Here is a 24299-nt window from a genome sequence, read left to right as displayed (position 1 = left end):
GAGTGATTGATCTGATCGAGCAGCGTCCTTCCAATGTTAGGGCTTTTGTGCCTAAGGAGCTTAGGGCTTTTGCTTCCCATGCTGGTCGAGTAGGGTTATTGATCTGGTTGAGCAGCGTCCTTTCAATGTTGCTCGAGTAGAGCGATTGTGGTCGACTCGTAGGTTCCTAGTATAGTAGTCTTTTAGACTTGTATATCTAGACCTTTTTCGTCGAGCATGGCTACTTCTTTGCTTTGCGTACAAGGAGGTCGAGATGTGAGATGTTTATCTCTCTTTACTCCCTCGAGCATGATAGGTCAAGTCTTTTCTGAGCTGTTATGCTTCATAAAACTGAGAACTTTTGCCTGTATGTAGAACTCCTTTCTCTTGATCATGTATGGTCGATTATATCTTGAGCTTCCATACTTGTAAATTTGATGATATTTTGCTATCCATGAGCTCAAAGGCTTTGAGAATATTGTATATAAGACTTTTGTTGTTGAAGCTAAATATATTGTTGCTGCTGAATTCCAGTGCTAGATGACTTAAAGAGTAATATTGCTTGATATTCCACATCCAATTGTAGGTTGTATATGGCGAATAACTCCGATCATGCATCAATGAATATGATAAAAGAAGCATAGTCAACATTGATTCTTGAACAATATTATAAATATGATGATGGGTTAAGATAATATATCGTAATCGCCACCAGAAAGAGCCCTCTAAGTCTTTTCGTTCATCTCTTCCACCAGTTGCGAATCGATTTTCTGAATCGTAACTTCACGTGTATAAGAGAAACAATGGAGGATTTCGATCTGGAGAATAGTCATTTTGATATGGATACAGTCTTTTCTATCTGTGTTGCATAACGACTTTATTGTCATCACTTTCATATTTAACACCATTGTCAAGCCGAAGAAAGTGAAGTCCCTGGTCCTCTGAAGGATAATATCCGTAATCATGCGTAGGAGGATCCAACTGGTAAAAGAAACTGATGGGCATTGCCTCAGCTCTCTTGTAACCAATTGATTAATTGTCTTTCAATGATTCCTGATGCAGAAATATGAGGATTTGATAGGAATATGTCATATGGTTGTACCATTTTCAATTTTCCTGCTTTACTTCTCCAGATGTCCATATCTCTTTTGAAAGAGAAGGCATGTTTGAGACAAATCCCAGGGAGTAATGTAGGAGGTATCTGATTCACCCAATCACTGCCATATGATTGTTTGGGCTCCCCTCCATCATCATGGTATGCTGACTGCTGAAGGTCGGACGGAAGAGAAGCCAGATTTATTGCCATCAATAACGGCTCATTCCAATATGTACCAGTCTTGTCCGCAAACAGTTCAGGCCATACTGCTTCGGCAATTAAATCATGCCATGGGAACTAGATCCTAGCGGATAAGCTTCACTGCTTCAGCATCAAGTGTTGCCTGAGACGAAGCGAAAACACACTTCGAAGATTTTCAACGTTGATATTGTAATAGCGAGCAACATGGAAGATTTAATCTGGTAGTTCGAATCCAATCGTACCATCCATACGCAACTTCTCCAGAAAGATGTGTGATTGTCGTAGGCAGTCTTTCAACTTGGGAAAGTTCGTCGAGGGCTGCTCTTTGAGAGCTCGAAAATTCGAGCAAAGAGTACAATTGATAGAAGGTTAAGGAGAAGCATTCGGAGGAATTCTGCCAAATTCTTTGCCACCAGAACCGTTCAAGCCTTTGGTGGCTTTTCATCGAACACGTGGTGGTGAAATTTGAAGGCGATGTTGGGGCATAATTTCAATCTCGAAGGGATCATGTCTTCGGTTTTGGAGGTCGAGACGCCTAAAACGCGAGCACGAATTTCAGTGTCCTGAATGTGTCCCTTTTGCTGAATGTAGTGCAGCACAGGCTTTTCTCTGTGCACTTTAATTATATTGCATTGAGGAGGTGGTGCTGGTACTTCTGTCGTTATCTTCAGTTGCTTTTCTGAAGGAGCAGAAATCGACGTGAGCTCTGAAGTGGGTGCTGGTTCATTTGTAGGAACATCCTTCTTCGGGCTGGAGGCATCTGATTTGGATGGGATGCAACCGACATTGAGGTAATTATCACCGAGAGTCCCACGTTTATCGACACATATAATCTTGAGATTCAACTAAGCAGCTTTAATGGCATCAACATAGTCACCAGGTCCTCCACTGATCACGGCATCATTGTCTTCGGATCCAGAAGAATAAAAGTTTTTGGAGAAGAGAGAGAATATCTTTAGAGCACTGGACAACCTCTGCATTGGAAAAAAGGTTCCTTCGTCTTCATCTCCCCACCCAAACTTCTGCATTTTTTTTTTAACCAACCACCAACAAATAAAATAAGCAAATATGACAAAGCACTCAATAAAGCACTTTAACTACGATTGCTTTGGATTTCTTTCTTTCTTTCTGTTGGTAATACATCAAAAGCAATTCAATTCAATTAATTTATGGGGAAAGATTCCTTACCTGGATTCGCTTTCCCTTTCTTGAAGTATTCGCAGCGGAAGTCTAGATCCACGTTCTCGTTCCACCACCAAAGATTTACCGGCGAGATTCCACAATCACTGGGAAAGGGAATAATATCCACAACCCAAATGCCGTGGATTAATGGAATGAAGATCAAAAACTAGGAAAGAAAAATTTTCCAAGCCTGCGATTCTAAGAGAGAGGGAGAGAGAGATGGAGCCGCCGTTTCTCAAAGATTCGCTCGTGCGAATGAATCACTCAGTTACTTACTCACTAATGCGGTGGTTACCAAAATATATAACCCTATTTTGTAACCGCCCTAATAGTGAGTTTCCAATATTGCCCTTGGGCATTTAATTTATTAATCAAATTAATAAATTCCAACAGCTCCCACTTGCACAATGGCAAGTGTTAATCTTTAATGTGTCCCAGAAACACTTGTATATCCCAGATATACACATTCAATCTCTTTGCTATGTATCCCAGATACATAGACCTCTTGTGTCCCAGACACACATGCATATCCCAGATATACATATTCAATCTCTCTCGCTATGTATCCCGATACATAGACCTCTTGTGTCCCAGATACACATGCATATCCCAGATATACATATATATTGATCTCTTCACTATGTATCCTAGATACATAGACCACCTGTGTCCCAGACACTAATATCCACAAGTCATAATGGCAAAATGGGTTGTGCGACCGGTGATATACCTGCACGCGTGAGCCCCAAACTAGAAACCTTCCCGAGAAAGCCGAATGGCACATCACTCATAGAAACAAATCAAATAAGCATTAGTATAACACAAGTGTCCTAGGTTTATTCAAACTCACCGGACTAAAGGTATCTCGATCCCTCCGAGAGATCACCTTCTTGTCCTTAAAATGTTCACTACCGTAACACATACAGCTTGGCGCCAGCAAACACTTTTTAGGGTGTAATTGAATCAAACCTTTCCTTTCGCCCCAGACCATCACTACATTTAGGATTGACTCTTTTCCCGGTAGTGCCCCTTTAGGTCGAATCAATCATGACCATAGGTAACACCCCAAAGTAGCCACATCAACCCTTCGTTTCATGATGTCGTCGAAAGTCACTAAGAACACTAATGGACCATAAGGTCCAGGACTCACACAATGAGAGGAGCAGGGATCCATCCTCTTATTTCCAATGATCGCTAAGCACACATAGTGTGATATATGTGCTATGGTGGAGCATTCTATATACAATAGAACGTATGTCCATCTCAACACCATACAGGTCTTAGTCTAGTCGCAACCTCTTGCGCCTAACCCGAGTTTCTTTATTGTCGCCACCCTAGCGCCACATAAAGTACTCGCACCTTGCTCCTATAGGCAACATGAATAGTGGGAACATTCATGTCGATTCTCTTTATAATAGAGAAACTCATCTTGATTCCAAATCAAGGCGACATCATGATTATGAATTGACCTACACAAAGTCATTCACAATCTGTCTCATCTCTGCTCGCCTCCAAGGCGCCAGAGGCGAATGCTCGTGTGAGTGAGCCATTCTCTTGCCTATTGACATATCTTGTTTTATGCTAGCAAAACACAATCACACAGAAAGTGAATAAAAAAAAATGCTGGAATGAACTCATATTACTCATTAATAAGAAAGTCTTAGTACAAAAATAAGTCACAATCTACGCAAGCCCAAGGATTTTACATGAGAAATAAAAACATCCTTGGCTATAGGTTTGGTAAGAGGGTCAGCTACCATCAAACTAGTAGATATGTGCTTAAGTACAACTTTCTTTCTTGATGTAATGTCTCTAACAAAGTGATATCTCAACTGTATATGTTTGGTCTTCCCATGATACTTGGGGTCCTTGACATAGCTAAGAGCTGCCGTACTATCACAGTAGACAAGGACAGCCTCTTTGGATGTCATCACAATCCCAGTATGTCGAAGGAATCTTCTCAACCAAACAGCCTCTTGAACCGCAGCTGAGCATGCCACATACTCTGCTTCCATGGTCGAGAGGGATATACAAGCCTGCTTCTTGCTACACCACGAAATGGCCCCGCCATTCAGCAAGAAAGCATATCCAGAGGTTGATTTGCGCTCATCGATGTCTCCAGCCCAGTCGGCATCACTATAGCCAACTAACCGCAAATCCGATCCTTGGTAACACAACATGCAGTTACTCGTTCCTCCGAGATATCTCAATATCCTCTTGATCGCTTTCCAGTGCTCTATGCCGGGGTTTGATTGGTACCGACTAACCAAACCCACTTCGCATAACAAATATCCGGCCTAGTACACATCATAGCGTACATAAGGCTACCCACCGCACCGGAATATGGAACTCTTTCCATCTTGGTTTTCTCCTCTGGAGTCTTAGGACCCATATCAAGGCTCAAATGCAAACCCTTCTCCACTGGAGTATCAATTGGTTTGCGGTTGTGCATCATCAGTATCTCGTCAAGACATTGTCAATATAGGTCTCTTGAGATAAACCCAGTAATCTCTTTTGCCTATTTCTGACAATCTTGACACCAAGCACATTCCTTCATATCAAATATGGAGGACAACCATTTCTTAATGGTTTCCAATAGCTCCTTGCTATTGCTAGCCATAAGTATGTCATCTACATACAGTGTCAAAATGACATAATTATTATCGGATCTCTTGGTGTAAACACGGTGGTCTTCCTCAAGCATGGAAAAACCATTTTCCATCATAGCTTGGTGGAAGCGCACATTCCACTGTCTAGATGCTTGCTTTAAGCCATATATGGACTTCTTAAGCTTGCACACTTTGCGCTCAAGTCCATGTGCTTCAAAGCCTTGAGGTTGATCCATATAGATCTCTTCCTCAAGGTCTCCATTGAGAAAAGCAGTTTTTACATCCATCTGATAAAGCTCCAAGTCCAACTGAGCAACAATAGCTAGTATGAGGCGAATTGAGGCAAACCTAACCACAGGGGAAAAAATTTCCTCATAATCAACGCCCTCTCGTTGGGTGTAGCCCTTAGCCACTAAACGAGCCTTGAATCTCTCAATAGATCCATCCGCCTTTCTTTTGATCTTGAGAACCCACTTGTTCCCAATCGCCTTTCGGCTCGGCGGCAAGTCAACCAAGTCCCAGGACATGATTAACTTTCATCGACTCCAACTCTTCCTTTATTGCTTTTAACCATTCCTTTGAGCTTGACCCCGCAAGAGCTTCCTGCACGCTCTTTGGTTCATGCTCATCGACTGAAATCATCTCACGGTCGATCTCTTCGAGGAGTTACCATGTAGGCTTCATCCTCTATGTCGAAACGTCGACGAGGAACTAGCCCGCGCCCACTACGGCGCAAGTGCATGTCAGATTGCTCACCGTCTAAGGTAGCTATCACATCTGCACTCCCACTCCCACTCCCACTAGGATCTTCACGGATGAACCCCGGGTTCATTATCCGAGAATCTGAATCCCCTGGAGTGACAAGACCACTATCTTGTATCTCAAAGAATTCCGACGAATCTTTGTTAACTCCTGAAAGAGATGGAAAATCATTCTCCAAGAATGTTGCATCCCTAGACTCAAGTTCCGTTCTCCTCTCACTCTCATCTAGTCCAATGAAGACATTGCCTTTTGAGGGTTCAGAATATCTCACAAAGATACACTTTTTTCCTCTGGGTCCAAGCTTTCCATATTGGTGAGAAGTAGAGTGAACATATGCTGCACATCCCCATGCGCGCAAGTAACTCAAATCTGGCTTCCTTCCGGTCCACAACTCATATGGTGTGGAAGGAACCGATTTGGTTGGAACTCTGTTGAGGATATAGGCCGTGATCGGCAAGCATCTCCCCAATAAGAGATGGGTAGATTTGCCTCGTGCCATCATGGATCTCACCATGTCTAGCAAGGTTCTATTCCTCCTCTCAGCAACCCCATTTTGCTATGGAGTCCCTGGAATAGTAAGTTGTCTAGATATCCCCTTTTCATCACATAACCCTTTGAACATATCGGAGAGATACTCTCTACCTCTATCCGTTCTAAGAGTTTTAATCATTTTATCTAACTGATTCTCAACCAAGCTCATGAATTTCTTAAAACATTCCAGAGCTTCTGACTTATGAGAAATTAGATAAATGTGACCATACCTTGTATAGTCATCTATGAATGTGATGAAATATGACTGTCCTTTTCTAGTATGCACATTCATGGGTCCACACACATCTGAATGGATAAGTTCTAAAGGAAGAAAGGCTCTCAAAGCCTTTTTAAATGGTTTTCTAGTTGCTTTTCCCGCTAGACATGACTCACAAAGTTGGCAAATCAGATAGTGAACCTTGGCCTAAGAGACCTTCTCTTGCCAACCTATTCATCCTATCTAAGCCAATATGTCCTAGTCTAGCATGCCACAAATTAGAATCAATACACACAGTATTTTGGCAAACAAAAGCACTACTAGAATTAAATGAATAATCAATTGTATCCAATACAATGAAACCATTCAGAAGAAAACCATAACCATAAACTGTATCACCCAGATACAAAACCAAAGAATTGTTTTCAAATACAACTCTAAAACCATGTCTCATAAACCACTCTTGTTTATGTTCCCACCTCTGTTACTTTGCCTAGACCATTGAGGTTGAGCTCTCTCCTTCTTGCGCTTGAAGCTTGCACCCTTACTAGTGCTTGCTTCAGCAGCAACTACTTCAGTGTGAGGGACATCGGCCAACATCCGATCCTCCTCTAGCTCAAGGTGCTTGGCAGCTTGATCAAATGTCTTGACCTCATCAACATGAGTCAAGAAGATCTTCATTGCTCCCAAGACCTGATGACGCAGAGACTTGCTCCTCATCAGTCTTCTGGGGCCCACAATCCACATGCGCTCAACTCACTAATCATGTTAGACATGATGGTTATATGCTGCCTCATGGTGTGACCCTGGCGCATCTTATAACCGTCAAAGGTGAGTCCAAGTCGGCGGCCTCTTGTGGTGGAAGTCCCTCCATACTGGAACTTCCACGACCTCCCACAAAGACTTTGCAGTCCTATGCTTCTCATAACGAAGAATCGAGGTCATCCCTCATGGAGCTCAGGATTGTAATCCTGGCTACCCGGTCTTTCCTCTTCCAGGCATTGTAAAGCTCAAGGTACCTGCTATACTGTGCAGTGGTACCTTCCTCAGGTGGGGACATGGTCTAGTTTACGGTTTCCAGCATGTTCTATTCTTCTAGGAGATACTGCACCTTTCGGTGCCAAAGGTCATAATACCTCTCATTCGGTTTATCTCCTTTCGCGAAGTTAGCAACAATGCTCTTGGTAGCAGCCATTTATTCTAGAGACATTACATAGTAGGATGAGTTCAACTATTCTAGCATAAAACACAACTCAAGCAACAGCAAATCACACTAGCATAGTCAACTTATAGGATAAGCATTTAAACCAAAAGAGATGCTAACAAACATTCAATCAAATTCTCATGCAAACCCACATAGACTTATACACTAGCTTCATTCTGTGCAAGAAACATGATTGATAGACCCATAAATAAAAAATAGTTTTATTAAAATAAAACATGCAATCATGTTAAAGCTATGAGGTGGTTCACACAGAACACTTCTACCTCATTAGCTCCCACTAGGCCCCAATAGGCCCTTAATGCCCAAACATCACACAGATTGTCGGGCCATTGGTGTCCAAGATAAGTTAGAAACACATTACGAATCGGACGGACCAATATCCAAAAAAATCCATCTCCTAGACGGACTGCCATTTGCCCAGACGGAATTCCGTCTGCCCAGAAGGAAATTTCGTCTGACATTCTGTGACCAGACGAATGACCGTCTCCCAGACGGAAATTCTGTCTGGGTCACTATGACTACTCTGATAATAGACGGACGACCGTCTAGTCAGACGGTCGTTCGTCTGGTCCACAGTGACCAAAAACGGCGATTTTTCAATTTTTCTTGAACGAATTTTTTTTCAAAAAAAACGAAAAACACGTTTTTTCACCCAAAAAATCATCCAAAAAAAATACATGAAAAAAAAAATCCAGCATCAATTATTAAACAAAAATAATTATCATCATAGATTATCAATTCATGCAAATCTTCATTAGGGAAATTCACAGGGATCCTCCCACTCGGATCCGAATCAAAATTAAGGGTTTTCAAAAACCCTATCAATTCTCCCATGGGTTTCGTATTAAACCCTTGATCCTCCCATTGGATCCATACAATAAAATTAAACAATGGGGAGGAACAATAAACGTGGGAACCAATGGCTCTGATACCAATGTTGGTAATACATAAAAAACAATTCAATTCAATTAATTGATGGGGGAAAGATTCCTTACCTGGATTCGCTTTCGCTTTCTTGAAGTATTCGCAGCGGAAGTCTAGATCCACGTTCTCGTTCCACCACCAAAGATTTACCGGCGAGATTCCACAATCACTGGGAAAGGGAATAATATCCACAACCCAAATGCCGTGGATTAATGGAATGAAGATCAAAAACTAGGAAAGGAAAATTTTCCAAGCCTGCGATTCTAAGAGAGAGGGAGAGAGAGATGGAGCCGCCGTTTCTCAGAGATTCGCTCGTGCGAATGAATCACTCAGTTACTTACTCACTAATGCGGTGGTTACCAAAATATATAACCCTATTTTGTAACCGCCCTAATAGTGAGTTTCCAATATTGCCCTTGGGCATTTAATTTATTAATCAAATTAATAAATTCCAACACTTTCCTTTCCTGACTCGAAGAACGAAGTCGACTCGAGATGCTGCAGAAAATTTCCACCCAACTCACATTTACGTTATTCGTAGATAATTATGGGAGAAGAAACAAAACAATCTTTTCAATCTGATTTTCAAGCATCCTTGAAAATTCTTTCAGAACATGACGACGATCTTGTATGCCAACTTCAATTTGTTGAGCGTACTGCTTTACTTTCTTCTTCATTAATTTGTAATTGATATAATATCTTTGCCATTCTTGAATATGAGTTTCTTTCAGCTTCTGAAATACGCAGCGTTGCGACCGCGATTTTTCCTGCAATCGAGACCAACGACGTGGCCGGAGCTGCTTCCTTTTTCAACTGTAGCGCCACTGCATTGAGGAGGATTCCTCGGCCGCATCCAAAGTCCAGGGCGGCTTTTACGGTTGACCAATCACTGACGACGTTGATCATACGCTGTGCCATTTCCCAGTGAAGGGTTGCTGCCTGTGGCGCAGAAGAGACCGAGAGCCAAGATTGCAGTGACGGAACCGGTGAATCCAGCAATGAAGCGAGGTGCTCCGGCATGAAGACAATGCATGAATTAACAGGAAAATCAGTCTGCCATTCTTCTAAACCGTAGATCGCATAGATATGGGTCCAATCTCTTCCGGTTTTCCCACCTCACAAGGGAAAATTCAAGAAAACACAGAGTGATAGTATTGATGAGGATCCATAAAGCAGAAGCAGATAAGTTACCATACTTCGGCAAAAAGACAAATAAAGCAGATTACTTTATTGAACATACTTAGAGTTTATGACATGCTTTGGCTAAAAGACAAATATATAATAGTTATACTGAACTTCAATCACGTTATTGTGAATCAAATGACATCGTTTGGCAAAATTATCATGCAAAACCAATGCACCCAGTGATCCGGACCTTCCTAGGTAACGTAATTATATATAACCAATGTAGTCAGTGAAGTGATCGGATTTCAGAAATCTTACAATTAAATTACCCTAAAGGGAATCCGAAGACAATATTACCTCACGAGGGAATTTTTCGATCACCTCATATTTAATCATTATTTGGAGGGTTGATATAGCATTCATGATCTAATTTGCGCGATGGCTTTTTGATCAAGTTTCCCACAGACGGTGCCAATTGTTGCTGCACAATCCTGTTCGTCTCTTCAGCCCGATGAGCCTGCAAGAATGAGCTCGACCGTGGAGTTCGAGTTTTCACCTCCGACGATCTAGTTAGGAATCCGATTGAGGAATACAAGAAAGTAATGAACAATAAGAATTCGAATAGTGATAGTTCTATTCAGCGTACCTTTCTCTTGTGCTCCCTTACCTTTTTATAGATTTTCTATGTATGAGTTTGAGTGAGACTCAAACCTTAGTTAGGTTGTGATCTGACTCTTAGTCATTGAGTCCTACTCAAACATGAGTAGTTGAGTCGTGACTAAATACTGTTTCTTTGGCTAGAATCTTATTCAGATTTACCTTGTTATTCAGCCTTTCTACTTATTCGACCGACCTTGACTTGGTCGGTCTAACGTGATCCGAGCTGGTCGCACTAGGCTCAACCGAACTGGTTTGATTCCGATCTGGTCGGACTGGGCTTAAACCATACTAGTTTAAGTTTATTTATTCTTTCTTTATCACAACCCAAATATTTCTAAACACTATGTGATTTGCTTGTCATCTTTTCATTGGGTGCTCCATTTCTAGAATGAAAAAAAAAAGAAAAAAAAAGAAAAAAAAAAAAAAAAAGAAAGGATAAAAGAAAAAGAATAATTGAAAAGGCATAAATAAGTTGCAAGGGAGCATTTTTACTAATTTCAAGGCATAAAGACAGTTACGTCTGACTTTTCAGGTTTTTTTTTTTTTTCCTTCTTAATTTAATACTCCCTTTCAAGGATCGTTCCAACTCCACCCCTCTTCCCTCACACTACCATGGTGGTATTTTCTTTTGTCTTTTTTTTTCTTTTGTGGAGAAGTAGTTCCCACAGGGCAAAGGAAGAAGATGGGTGAAGGAGAATTCCGCTACCCATCTATATGATTGATAACAATAGAATATTGAGGTGTTTTAGTTTTATCAACATATTAAATAACCTAAAAGGCATTTTGGTCCCTCTAGGTTTGAAATTTGAAAATACTTAATGGTGACTAACAGTGTTAGTTTGCTTGGGACTCACACGTAATATATTACACTAAATAGGGATGCAAGTTTGGCCATGACCCGCCCTAAGCCCGCCTTGAGCCCGAATAGGGCTTGGGCTAAAGATTTTGGCCCTAAGGACGAGTTAGGGCCAAAATATTCTAACCTTGAACTAGGGCCAAGGGCCGGCCTGGGATTACTCTCTGGCCCGCCCAACCCATCTCGGCCCGTCCCTGATCCTGGCCCTGATTCTAGCCCTGATTTTGGCTCTGATTTGGCCCTGATCTTGACCCTGATTTTGGCATTGATCTTGGCCATAATCTTGGCCTTAATCTAGGCCCACGATTTTGACCCTGATTCTGGCCTTAATTTGAGTCTGGACCTTCTATCCATACGGAGGAATTAATTATAATCCACATGGGTGAATACTTGACACGTGTCAAATTTTAAAAACATAATCATATTTTGTAAAAAATTAATATAAATAAATTATATCCTTATTATCAATGTAGTAAGCATCCATCTGGATTTTGGTCCGATCCGATCCTAATTTTGGCTCTAGTCTTAATGTTAATTTGACTATGATCATGTACTAGATTTTAATCCATAATCTCCATATTAACATTGATATAACTATAAGTCTCGACTTTGACCTTCAGTCATTTTGATCATATTAGACTATGAGTTCACGTTTTATATTATTTTTAAGCTAATTTTTATTTTTTGAACTAAGTCATTTTAGTTCCCAAAAATCATTGATTTTTTTTTTTTTTTTTGACTAAGGCAAGATAATACATTACAAATAATAAAAGCTAGTATATAGAGAATTAATATCTAACAAATCTACACCCCAACTTTTTATAATGAATATTGGCATATTTCTTTTGCCTCCAATGTGATACTTTAGGGGGAAAAAAAAACTTATTAAGGATAGATAGCGCTATGTTTATAACTAAAATATTATTTTCTTTAACTATTGAAAAAAAATATTTATATTAAATTATCATTGATTTACTTGTTAACAAAGTTTTGAATATAAATTTTTTTAATGAATAAGGATATCAATGGGAGATGTTTTTAATTTCCATCACCAAAGTAATGAGAGAGGTTTTCAATTTCAATCACCAAAGCAATGGGAGACTTTTAGGGCTCAATATAGATTATGGAGTATGAATTTCTTTATGTTTAAAGCAACACTATCAACTTATTGACTATTTTATCATTTTGTATGAGCTTGAATTATCTTATATTTCTAGGAATTTTATTTTTAGTTTACTTGTGATACTTTTATGTTTTTCAATTAGGGCCAACCCATCTCGACCTAGCCCAATTAGGGCCAATTAAGGCGGGAATGGGCTTGGCTTGGTCCTGTATAGGGCTTAGGGCCAAGGACAATAATCATTGGCCTTGAACTAGGGTCAGGGTGGGAATGAGCTATAATTAGAACATATAGGCTGGGTTTGGGATTGCAAAAGCCCGGCCCAGTTGCAGCCCTAATACTAAAGATACCCAACATTAGTTTATGGTCCACTAATAGGACCTACGGTCCTACACATAAAAAACTCTTTAGAAAATAAAAGACACATTAAAGCATTTTTGTGCCTAAAGTACAATTACCATGCTAAGTATATAGGCTCCTACATACCTTACAAGACATTAAAGCAAAACCAAAGCCAAATTGTTTTTCAAACAAAAATATCTTACTCTTTTTACTTTTTTGAAAAAAAAAACAACCTAATGGTGAAGGCTTTTCCACAAACAAAGTGAATGATTGTTTCCAAATCTTGAATAGATAACCAGACTCCACTAGAAATCAACGGCATCCATAGCTTTTTTGTCCATGCAACTCTCCTTTAGTTTGATAACGATTTCTCTACTCACATATATGTTACATTTCAATCTTAACAATATAATGTAAATGTGCATATGCAGATTTTAAGATGCAGTCATAAAAATATCACACAAATCTATCGATAGTGGAAGGGAGATTTGGATCCTCCTTTTCCTAGGGTTGGGGTTGAGTGGTTATAATTAGGTTGGGGTTTTTATGTTGATCCAATGTTAGGTAATTTATGAAATTCGTACATGATTTAGCAAATTACAGCGGCAGGATAGCTACTTTAACCCTAACCATAATCCGGTAAAGAAGAAGAGTTATAACATGTTTTTAATGATAGGAAACTTTAAGGGGATGCAATTGAAAGTTTTCTTGTAAGAGGACGCGATTGCCATTTCCTGTGTAGAAGGACGCTATTGCAATTACCGGATTCTTTGTTGAAAAGGAGTTCAAATACCTTGTGAACCAAGAAACCTAAATTCTAAGTAGACGCCAAATAATAATTGAGCTTAATCCGATATTTCAGCTCGGCAGTTAATAGAATTAAGAGTAAATTACTGATTGCACGCTATAGTGAGTCTTAAACTTTGAATTGTACGCTTTAGTATCCTAAATTACACATTTCCCATTCTCAAAATTAAGAGTGTGGATCATCTATCCTGATGGCGAGATGACATTACAAATACGAATTATGCGGGGTTCACAAGTAAAAAATAATAAAATATTAAAAAAAAAAAATCCCTCACCCCTAACCCTGTGGCCCCCCCGTAATTCGTGGTCAATAGCACAATTTGAACCCCAAAACTACAAGTTGCACACTTTGATATTCCATCAAGTCATGAGTAAAGTTATCACATTATCCTCATTAGAGTCAAATGACATAACTAACCCCACTTTCCCATACCCAACCCTTAGGTGGGTGAAGGGATTCTTCATTCACCCATCTTCTACCTACAATTCGTCGGTAACCACCCTAACCCTGGTTGGAAAATATATCTCTTTCTCTTGGAAATTTTAATCTGGGTCTTCATTGGCACAATTAGAACCTATTGGGAAATGTCATGCCACCATTGCCACATTAGCCTCCATTTGTTTTGATGATAACTATTGTAATATGAGGAATTGCTCCTCAAAAGTATATTATTCACAAGACCTCAATAGGATATTTATAGTTACAACCTAGTATACTAAGTAGGAAAAAGAAATATAAAACAAATAGAAATAAAACTCTAGACTTATGAGGAAACATAATCCTATTTAATTTGGGTCTTCATCGGCACAATTAGAACCTATTGGGAAATGTCATGCCACCATTGCCACATTAGCCTCCATTTGTTTTGATGATAACTATTGTAATATGAGGAATTGCTCCTCAAAAGTATATTATTCACAAGACCTCAATAGGATATTTATAGTTACAACCTAGTATACTAAGTAGGAAAAAGAAATATAAAACAAATAGAAATAAAACTCTAGACTTATGAGGAAACATAATCCTATTCTAATTAGAAAAACTCAGTCCATGTTTTCAACACTCCCCCTCAAGTTTGAACATAGATATTTATCATGCCTAACTTGCTCATAATGTAATTGAATATCTTCGTGCTCAAGCTCTTTGTGAGCATATCAGTCCATTGCTCGTTTGAAGTAACAAAGGTGATATGGATCAGCCTAGCCTCAACCTTTTTTTTGATGAAATGTCTATCAATCTTTACATGCTTAGCCCTATCATGCTGTATTGGGTTATGAGCTTTGCTGATTCCTGACTTACTATCTGAGCATAACTGTATAAGAGCCTCCAAATCTGTCCCAACCTCTTGAAGCAGCCCTTTAAGCCATAGTACCTCACAAATGCCTTGAGCAATCGCCCTAAACTCGGCCTCGGCACTAGACCGCGCAACCACAGCTTGTTTCTTGCTTCTCCAAGTCACAAGGTTACCTCCCACATATACATAATACCCAGAGGTAGACTTCCTATCATCTGGACATCCCCAGTCTGCATCTGTATATGCCTCAATCTTCAAATGTCCATGAGCTGAAATTAAAATTCCTTTTCTTGGAGTAGTCTTCAAGTATCTCAAGATCCGATATACTGCATCAAAACTAACTGCAAATGTGATGTCAGGTCTAGCGTGAGATAGATAGATCAACTTTCCCACTAATTTTTGATACCTTATCAACTGGTTCTCCTTTCTTTGCCTTCAAGTGTAGGTTAGGCTCAATAGGAGTCTCAGCAGCCTTACATCCTAGCATTCCAATTTCCTCAAGAAGATCCAATGTATACTTCCTCTGGGATAGAGATACACCGCTAGTAGAATTTGCCAACTCTAAACCTAGGAAATATCTTAGTTTTTCCATATCTTTGATCTTAAATTCAGTTCCCAAAAAAGTCTTTGATGCTGAAATCTCATCCTCACTAGTGCCTGTGATCATAATATCATCCACATATACTAAAAGTATAGTAGTGTGGCAACCATCTCTTTTAATAAACAAAGTGTGGTCTGCATTGCTCTGCTTATAGCCATTAGATATCATTGCCTTATAGAACCTTCCAAACCACCCTCTTGGAGACTCCTTCAACCCATATAAAGCCGTCTTTAACTTGCACACTTTCCTATAAATCTCTGTAGTAGAATACACAGGTGGTATATCCATATATACCTCTTCTTGGAGTTCTCCATGCAAAAAGACATTCTTCACATCTAATTGTTGTAAACTCCACCCTTTATTAATTGCACATGAAATAATATTACGAACTGTGTTCATCTTGGCAACAGGGGCAAATGTCTCCTGGTAATCAATGCCATAAGTCTGAGTGAAACCTTTGACCACCAATCTTGCCTTGTACCTTTCAACAGTCCCATCTACCTTGTACTTGATCACAAACACTCATTTGCACCCAACAGTCTGCTTTCCTATGGGCAAAGTCATCAAGTCCCACGTTTTGTTCTTTTTCAGAGCTTGCATTTCCTCATCCATAGCTCTTTTCCAGTTTGAGCAAGATAATGCCTCCTGCCAAGTGTTAGGAATAGAAGTAGAGGACAAAGAGGAAATAAAACTTTGAAATTCTGGAGATAGAGACTGAAATGAAATACAATTGAAAATAGGATGTTTTGTACAAATTCGAGGCTGCTTTCTTAATGCAATTGGTAAGTCCAAAGTAAGATTAGAAGAAGGGTCAAAGACAGACTCACCTGGAAGAACGGATTGTTCAGGGCCAAGAACCAAAGTTTTTGACTGGCTAGGTTCAGAAGGGGTCACTTGTTGCTTTTTATTTTATTTTATAAGTCTTCAGAGGTCTACTCTCTCCCTGTATATCATCCACCAGCTGTTCCTTTCCGGTCATTCCATCTTCCAAAGGAGGATCATCTGTAGGAATCTTAGGAGAAATATCGAAAGGAGGAATCAACACTGGAACCTCTTCACTAAAACTCTCCCCTTGAAGAGGTGTAGGGGAAAAATAAGGAATTTGTTCCTAGAACACAACATCCATAGAGATGAAAAAACGACGAGAACTAAGATGATAACACTTATACCCCTTCTGTGTAGGAGGATACCCCAAGAAAATGCACTTTAACCCATGAGGATCTAACTTTCCATGAACATGGTGGTTCTGGACAAAGGCAACACATCCAAAAACCTTAGGTGAGACTGTAAAGGCTATTGTCCCTAAAAGAACCTTAAGGGGACAGCGTTGGTCTAAGACTCGAGAAGGCATTCGGTTAATTAGATATGCCGTGGTAAGAACAGCTTCACCCCAAAACCGAAGAGGCATATGCATAGAAAACATGAGGGACGTGCCACCTAAAGTAGATGTATATTCTTGCGTTCGGCAACCCCATGTTGAGGTGGAGTGTCGACGCAACTAGTTTGGTGTATGATGCCATGGTTTGCTAAGTAGGAAGGGAATGCGCAACCCAAATACTCAATTCCGTTATTCGTACGAAGGATTTTGACTGTCGCCCCAAATTGAGTCCTAATCATATTATGAAAATTTTGAAAGCACGAGAAAACGTCACTTTTTTTGGTAAAGTAAGTAAACCCATGTGGTCCTAGTACAACAGTCAATAAAGGTAACAAACCATCTATGACCAAATACATACACAGTCCGAGAAGGACCCCGCACATCAAAGTGAATGACTGAAAAATGAATTTTACTACGATTATCTGAAATAGGGTAAACATGCTTGGTCTGTTTGGACAAAATACATGCCTCACAATATAAATCATTCATGTTGGAAAGTGCCATGAATTGTTGGAAAATGACATGTTAGCATTTTGCCACATCGGCCTACATTGGTTTTGATGATAACAAACATGAAATTTGAATTCACCATGTTCTGATGATAACAAACATGAATTAGAATTCACCATGGAAAATAATGTAAATAACATACATATGAATGAGTATTTATTGCTATTAATTTTCATTCATATTTTCCAATCATTCATGTGCTTATCATCATCAAAAAGGGGGAGATTGTTGGGAAATGCCATGTCAGCATTTGCCACATCAGCCTCTATTGGTTTTGATGATAATAAGCATGAATTACTAATGGCTATATTGAGTTGCGTTGTTTTAGTTCAAGATGAGAAACAAGTGTACCAATTCCAAGTCAAAGCCATATGCTCAAGTCAAGCCAAAGCCAAGATCATACCAAGATGGACATGAAGTCTAAGTCAAGATGACCATGCCAAGATGGACATGAAGATAACCATGAAGAATGGAATACAAGAAGACGCAAGAACTTCAATGATCAAGACTTAGATGAAGTTAGGACTTAGGACACCTCCATATGCACTCTCATGTAATTGTATGTAATCATGTGCATATCATGTCACTAGACTGACCTAGGACATAGTAGGAAGGTGCATGAGGCTTAGGGTTGACTAAAAAGACCAAAAACCCAAACCAAATCCAAGTCCCATACTTGACTTGCTGTAGACAGATGACCATCTGGTCAAACGGACGTCCGTCTAGTTTCTGGCCGGACCACGAAAGTCAAACGGAATTTCATTTGAGACGGATGATCGTCTAGCAGACGGATGACTGTCTGAGACGGAAATCCGTCTGCCCAGACGGAATTCCGTCTGGTTTAAAAAAGCCTATAACGGCTCTTTTTCAGACGGACGACCGTCTGACCAGATGGACATCCGTCTGAACTGAAAATTGGACTTAAAATGTGTCCATTTTCTATCCGTTGGGGATTGGATTTTGGCACTCAAAGGTGCTCTATATAAACCCAATTCACCCCTTTTGAGAGGCTGAACACACACACTTGATCACCCACTCCCCAAATGATCCAAAGCTCTCAAATTGCAAGAAAGCCTTGTGCTTTGCCTCTCACTCTTTCCCCAACCTTGAAGAACAATACCAAGGTGTTAAGCAAGCTTGTGGAAACCAAGCTTGAGGTTATTGAAAGCGTCGGTGGTGCATACATTTCCATTTGAGCATACAACTCACATTGCATCACATCCAGACAAGGGGTAAAGTGTCACACCTCTTGTAAAGTAACATCCTTCCTTTGTAACTGTTTCAATTCTAGTCTAGGTTGGTAGATTAGAATTGGTCATTGGGTGCTCTTGCCTGTGAACAAAGATTGCTTGGGTACTCTTGCCCGTAAACAAAGATTGTTAAGGGGTGCTCTTACCCTACTTGCTAAACAAAGATTGTAAAGGGTTCTCTTGCCCCATAACATAGATTATTGTAAGGGTTTGATCTCTACCCATTGTATTGAAAGAGAATCAATAGTGGAATACTATATTGAGGCTAAGAGAGGAGTGGACGTAGACTTGTATGGTGGAACCACTATAAATCCAATGTTGTGGTTACTTGAAATTGTCTAATTCATTTGAATTTTCAATTTACATTGTATTTCTGCATAAACCGCAAAATAGGGATATTGCACTAGTTGCAACCGAGAAGGACCCCCCCCGAGGTTGCACCAACAATTCAAATTACACCTTTTAATCAGATCAGGAAATAATTTGGACAAAATAAGTAAAGGAACGTGGCCAAGACGACTATGCCACTGTAATAAGGTAAAAAGTGCAAGAGAGGTGGAACTAGAGACCGTAGAAAGAGCTGATGGGGACCCATCCATTAAGTAGAGCCCCCCTTTCTGTCTACCACGGCCAATCGTAAGCCTCGTTTTCAAGTCCTGAAACACACAATGAGAAGGAAAGAAAGTTATTTTGTAATTCATATCACAAGTAAGGCTACTAATAGATAAAAGATTAGCCAAAAACTTAGGAACATGCAAGACGTTAAATAAGGTAAGAGAAGACGAGTAGATAATAGATCCTTTCCAAGAGATAGGGGAGAGAGATCCATCAGCCGTTCGAACATCCTGAGCAATATGGACAGATGAATAAGTATGAAACAAAGTAGATGAGCTTGTCATATGGTCGGTTGCCCTAGAGTCGATTATCCAGGAGGGATAAGTCAAATTGACATTGTGACAACCAAAAATACCTGTGGGGAATTGTGGATCAACAGAGGGAACAATGACAGATGCTATACTCGCACTGGAAGTCGGTACTGGAGAAGATGAATCAAGTCTGGACATCAACTGGCAAAGGTGCTGGAGCTCATCTGAGGAAAGAGGTGTTGGAGTACTCAGGGTTCAGAATTGGCTTGATTTGCAAATGTTTTATTGCTGCTCTTGATTCCATTTCTACCTCCTCCACGGGAATTTGTTGGACGTCATGCAACTTCCAACACTTGTCTTTTGTATGACGCTCTTTTCCACAATACTGACACTTTATTGGAGGGCAAAAATTACCAGAACTAAATTTATTATTGCCATAACCAGCCATCAATGCAGATCTATGTTTAAGTGTGTTCCATAGCTGTCTTTCGACTGTCCTCGATATCTTCCATAGCATAGGCTTGAGCCATAGAAGGGAAAGGCTCTCTAGAAAGGATCTATGCACAAATTTGATCAAATTCTATATTCAATCCTGCCAAAAAATCATAAACTCTTTGTTTATCTTCCTATTGTTGATAGGCAATAGCATCTTCAGCATTCTTCAGTGTAAACTTCCCATAGAAATCTAAAGTTTGGTAATATCCCCGAAGAGTGTTATAGTATTGAGAAAGAGTAAGGTCCTTCTGTTGTAACTAGTTGATTTTTCATCTAATTTCAAAGCACTGTGCATCATTGCCAACTCTGGAGTATGTATCTTTAGTAACTTTCCAAATAGTTGCCGCATCAAGAATGAGTTATTTCTCTGCAATGCTAGATTCAATGGAGTTGATGAGAAAACCCATGACCAAGCATTCATCTGTATATCACTTGGAAAGTTGTAGACCAGGTGTGGAAGGTTTTGTAGAAGTTCCATCAAGATGGCCAGTAAGACCACGAGCACCAACAACGAGGGAAACTGAACGAGACCATCTGAGATAATTTGTCCCATTAAGTTTCACAGTGGTTATTTAAAGCGGAGAAAACTCACGATCCTTATGAATGGAAGACATAGGAGACTCTTCTGATGTATCAAATAAAGGAGATATGGGATCAGCCATCATCGCAAGGAGAAATCATTCAAATTTACAAATAGCCTCCTGAACTTTTTCAAAATTACAAAAAAGTCCCTGAAATTGTTAAAATTTGAAGAGAAGTCCCTGAACTTTTTTAAAATTTATGAAAAAATTGTCATTGCTTCTATCACGAATTGTTGTTGACTACAAAATAACTCCCATTAATTCACATGAAAAGTATCTCCTCAAGTTACCTCCAATTAGTATATTGTTGAACCAAAGTACACCAGGAAAGTTTCCAAAAAAGACTCAGGGGACACAACCGGTCCGCTTAAATACCAGACTCCTTAAACAAAATTTTTCTAGACATGCACTTAATCACCCAATATACATTTCCAAGATACTCGAAAAGAAAACAAACACGTGAATAACGACTTCAAAAAAAAAATTATACAATACCTCCGTAAGATGAAAACAAAATCTTGTTCTGATACCATGTTGTAATGTAAGGAATTTCTCCTCAAAAGTATATTATTCACAAGACCCCAATAGGGTACTTATAGTTACAACCTAGTTAAGCCCTATACTAAGTGGGAAAAAGAAATATAAAACAAATAGAAATAAAACTCTAGACTTATTAGGAAACATAATCCTATTCTAATTAGAAAACCTCAGTCCATGTTTTCAACAATAACAAACACGAAATTACTAATGTCCATATCAAGTTGTGATTATTTATTTATTATGAAAGCAAGTGGACCAAACCCAACTCATTGGACCAAACTCACCGGACGTCTAAAGTCAAGGCCAAGACCAAGCCAAGATGGACATAAAGTCTAAGTCAAGATGAGTATGAAGAATGAAGTATAAGAAACAGGAAGTCTAAGTCAAGATGAGTATGAAGGATGAAGTACAAGAAAACTCAAGAACATCAATAATCATCAACTCAAGCTCAAGCAAGAAGACTTAGCAAATTAGGACTTAAGTCACTTCATTTACACTCATATGTAATTGCACTCAACTATAAACATATCATGTCATTAGACATACCTAGGACATGTTAGGAAAGTGTATGAGACTTAGTGTCACATCCACCCAGCCGGTATCCTATCTGGCATACCCGGGATGTGATCCACAGCCCGAAGATCAAGATCGAGCGGCCATGCCTCCCACATACACGATAACATAATCATGAACAATATAATCAACGTTTAAAGTAAGTAATAAACAGATCAAGTGAACAAGAAAAGATAATCAATCAGAGTGCGGAATTTATCAAGTATCAATTACACATAAAGAAATCTTAAAAGGGAAAGAGTGATCAGGAGTCACTCCTTCAAATATAGCGGAAAGTGGTTAATCAATCTTGGTTACAACCAATATCAAGAATAAATCCATAAAAGTTAAAGACAACATATCCAGGTGTTTAACAGTAATCCAGGGAAATGGGGCATTATGCAAAGGTTTCTTCTATTTTATGATTGTTTCTTCATAAGTGTGGACGAAGTGAACCCAGCGCGGCCGCTCCCTCACCATGGTGGGGCTAACCCTGGTACGAACCATAATCCTCCTCGGCACAATAATCCTGACTCTCATCGTAGCCATCACCCGAAGGGTAGTATGCATGATCATAGCTCGTGTCGTAGAGTGCGCCATCAGAGTCTTCTACACCTGCAGGATAATCTAACAAATTGTACGAAAGGAATGAGTTCAAAAGAACTCAGCAAGGCAAGTCGTTTCATAATATATAACTCATACGATACAAGTCACGATATGATGCAAGATGATATGAGACAATGATGATATATGATTCTAACCCTAAGTATGCTAGTCTCTAAGGTAGACATGCTTTAAGCCATAGCACCATACTTCTTTAGGTCGTCTGTCACTCCCCCTCAATCATACATGATATCTTGGGTCTGCCGGGGTAATTGGGTAAAGTCCTCATCAAAACCATGGTTGGGAATTAAGTCACCACTCTCTCACATCACCATTGGTATAAGTATTGGCGCATGTCACGGCGAAGCCTAGCCCAATGCAAGTCATCTACTCAATCGTATCATGTCAGATCCGGATACTTTCCCTATGGCACTGACCAACTCGGTTTCGTATCCTTCACACTAGAGTCAGCGTATCCTATGGCTCCCACCAACTCGGACTATGGACTCATCAACCCTATTGGTCATCCACAAATGGTAAACAGGAAGCTCTCACGTCCTCTCACGGGTTGGTTACCGGTCTTGAGCGCCCGTGAGCCCAGGTCTATCCGTTTGCAACCCTACCAATAAATGGCCCCTTTCGGGTATCTGCAGTATGGTTTAAGTCCTCTCACGGAGTGGTTACCGGTCTTGAGTGCCCATCAACCATACTCTACCACGGGTCGTTCGATCTCAATACCCTTCCGATTCGGGTCTGATACAACAAGGATAATCCTAACCATACACCTAGACAATCCTATGTATGTCGTCCAATAACCCGGGAAAGTGTCGATGGACACTTCTCAATCCCAAGTCATACGTAGTCATTCACAAGCTCAATCTCATCATATCATATCAAATCAATAATTCATCATGTAATTAAAGGCATGTCATAACATGATTAATCATATACATAATCATAAAGGATAATTAAGCATGATATTCCGAATGACATGTAACATACAATTACTGATAAAAATGAATATAATAGTCATGCATGGTTAAGGAGTACACATAGGAAGTATATCTACTAAATTCTCAAAGTATAAGCATGTTTGCATAATCAATGTACTTGAGTTAACAACCGTCCTTACCTTAATCGAGTCGTAAATAAAATCAATGATCACCAAGAATAGCTCCAAAAGTCAGTGTTGGTACCCTAGACAACATACAAGTAACATCAGAGAAGAAAACAATCGAATCGGAGGTCAAACAAGGCAATTCGGCCAAGTACAGGGATGCTGTCATATCTTGGTTGACTGGCTTGGTCGACTGTCGACCAAGACTTGTTAACAATGGGCAGAATTGAAGATTTGGCCCGAAACTAACCTTCCGGTGCTCCGATCAACACGAAATTTGGAGGGCATGATTATAACAATATGAAGACACTACACACTAAATTTCATGACGATCCAACGGTCCAATTATAAATACCCAAATCAAAGCCCTATGTTCTATATGATAAATATCAAGAATCGAATTGGAATTGATTGAAATTGTAAAGAATGATGGGAATCAATCAAGTTAATGTTAAGAATAAAGTTAGAATCATGAATTCATAATAATCTAGACCTAACATGCATCTACATATCAGTTTTGAATCAAGAATAGGTTGAAATGAAAGGAATCAAAGCAATGAAATGTAAGCAATCCTAATGGGAGCATAACATAGTAAGAGTGGGGGTGATAATCATGGCATTAAAAGGGGGAAACTCATGGTTAAGTGTTTGCAAGGTTGCAGCACTTCAACCATGGTCTTAAGATCATAAATTGATAGAATAATGAATAGATTAGAAGAAGAATAAGAGGAATCATACCTTGAGTTTATGATTGAGGTGTAAAACTAATGATTGGAGTCAAGGATCTTCACAAACACCAAGAAAAGCCCAAGAGAGTGACACTTTTCATTCTCTGGAGTGCCAATGATTGGGGTAGACTTCATTCATGAGTTCCA

This window comes from Hakea prostrata, chromosome 3, assembly GCF_041222555.1.
Source record: "Hakea prostrata isolate BN-2017 chromosome 3, UWA_Hpros_2, whole genome shotgun sequence".
NCBI classification, from domain to species: domain Eukaryota; kingdom Viridiplantae; phylum Streptophyta; class Magnoliopsida; order Proteales; family Proteaceae; genus Hakea; species Hakea prostrata.
Note: the sequence above shows the minus strand (reverse complement) of the source record.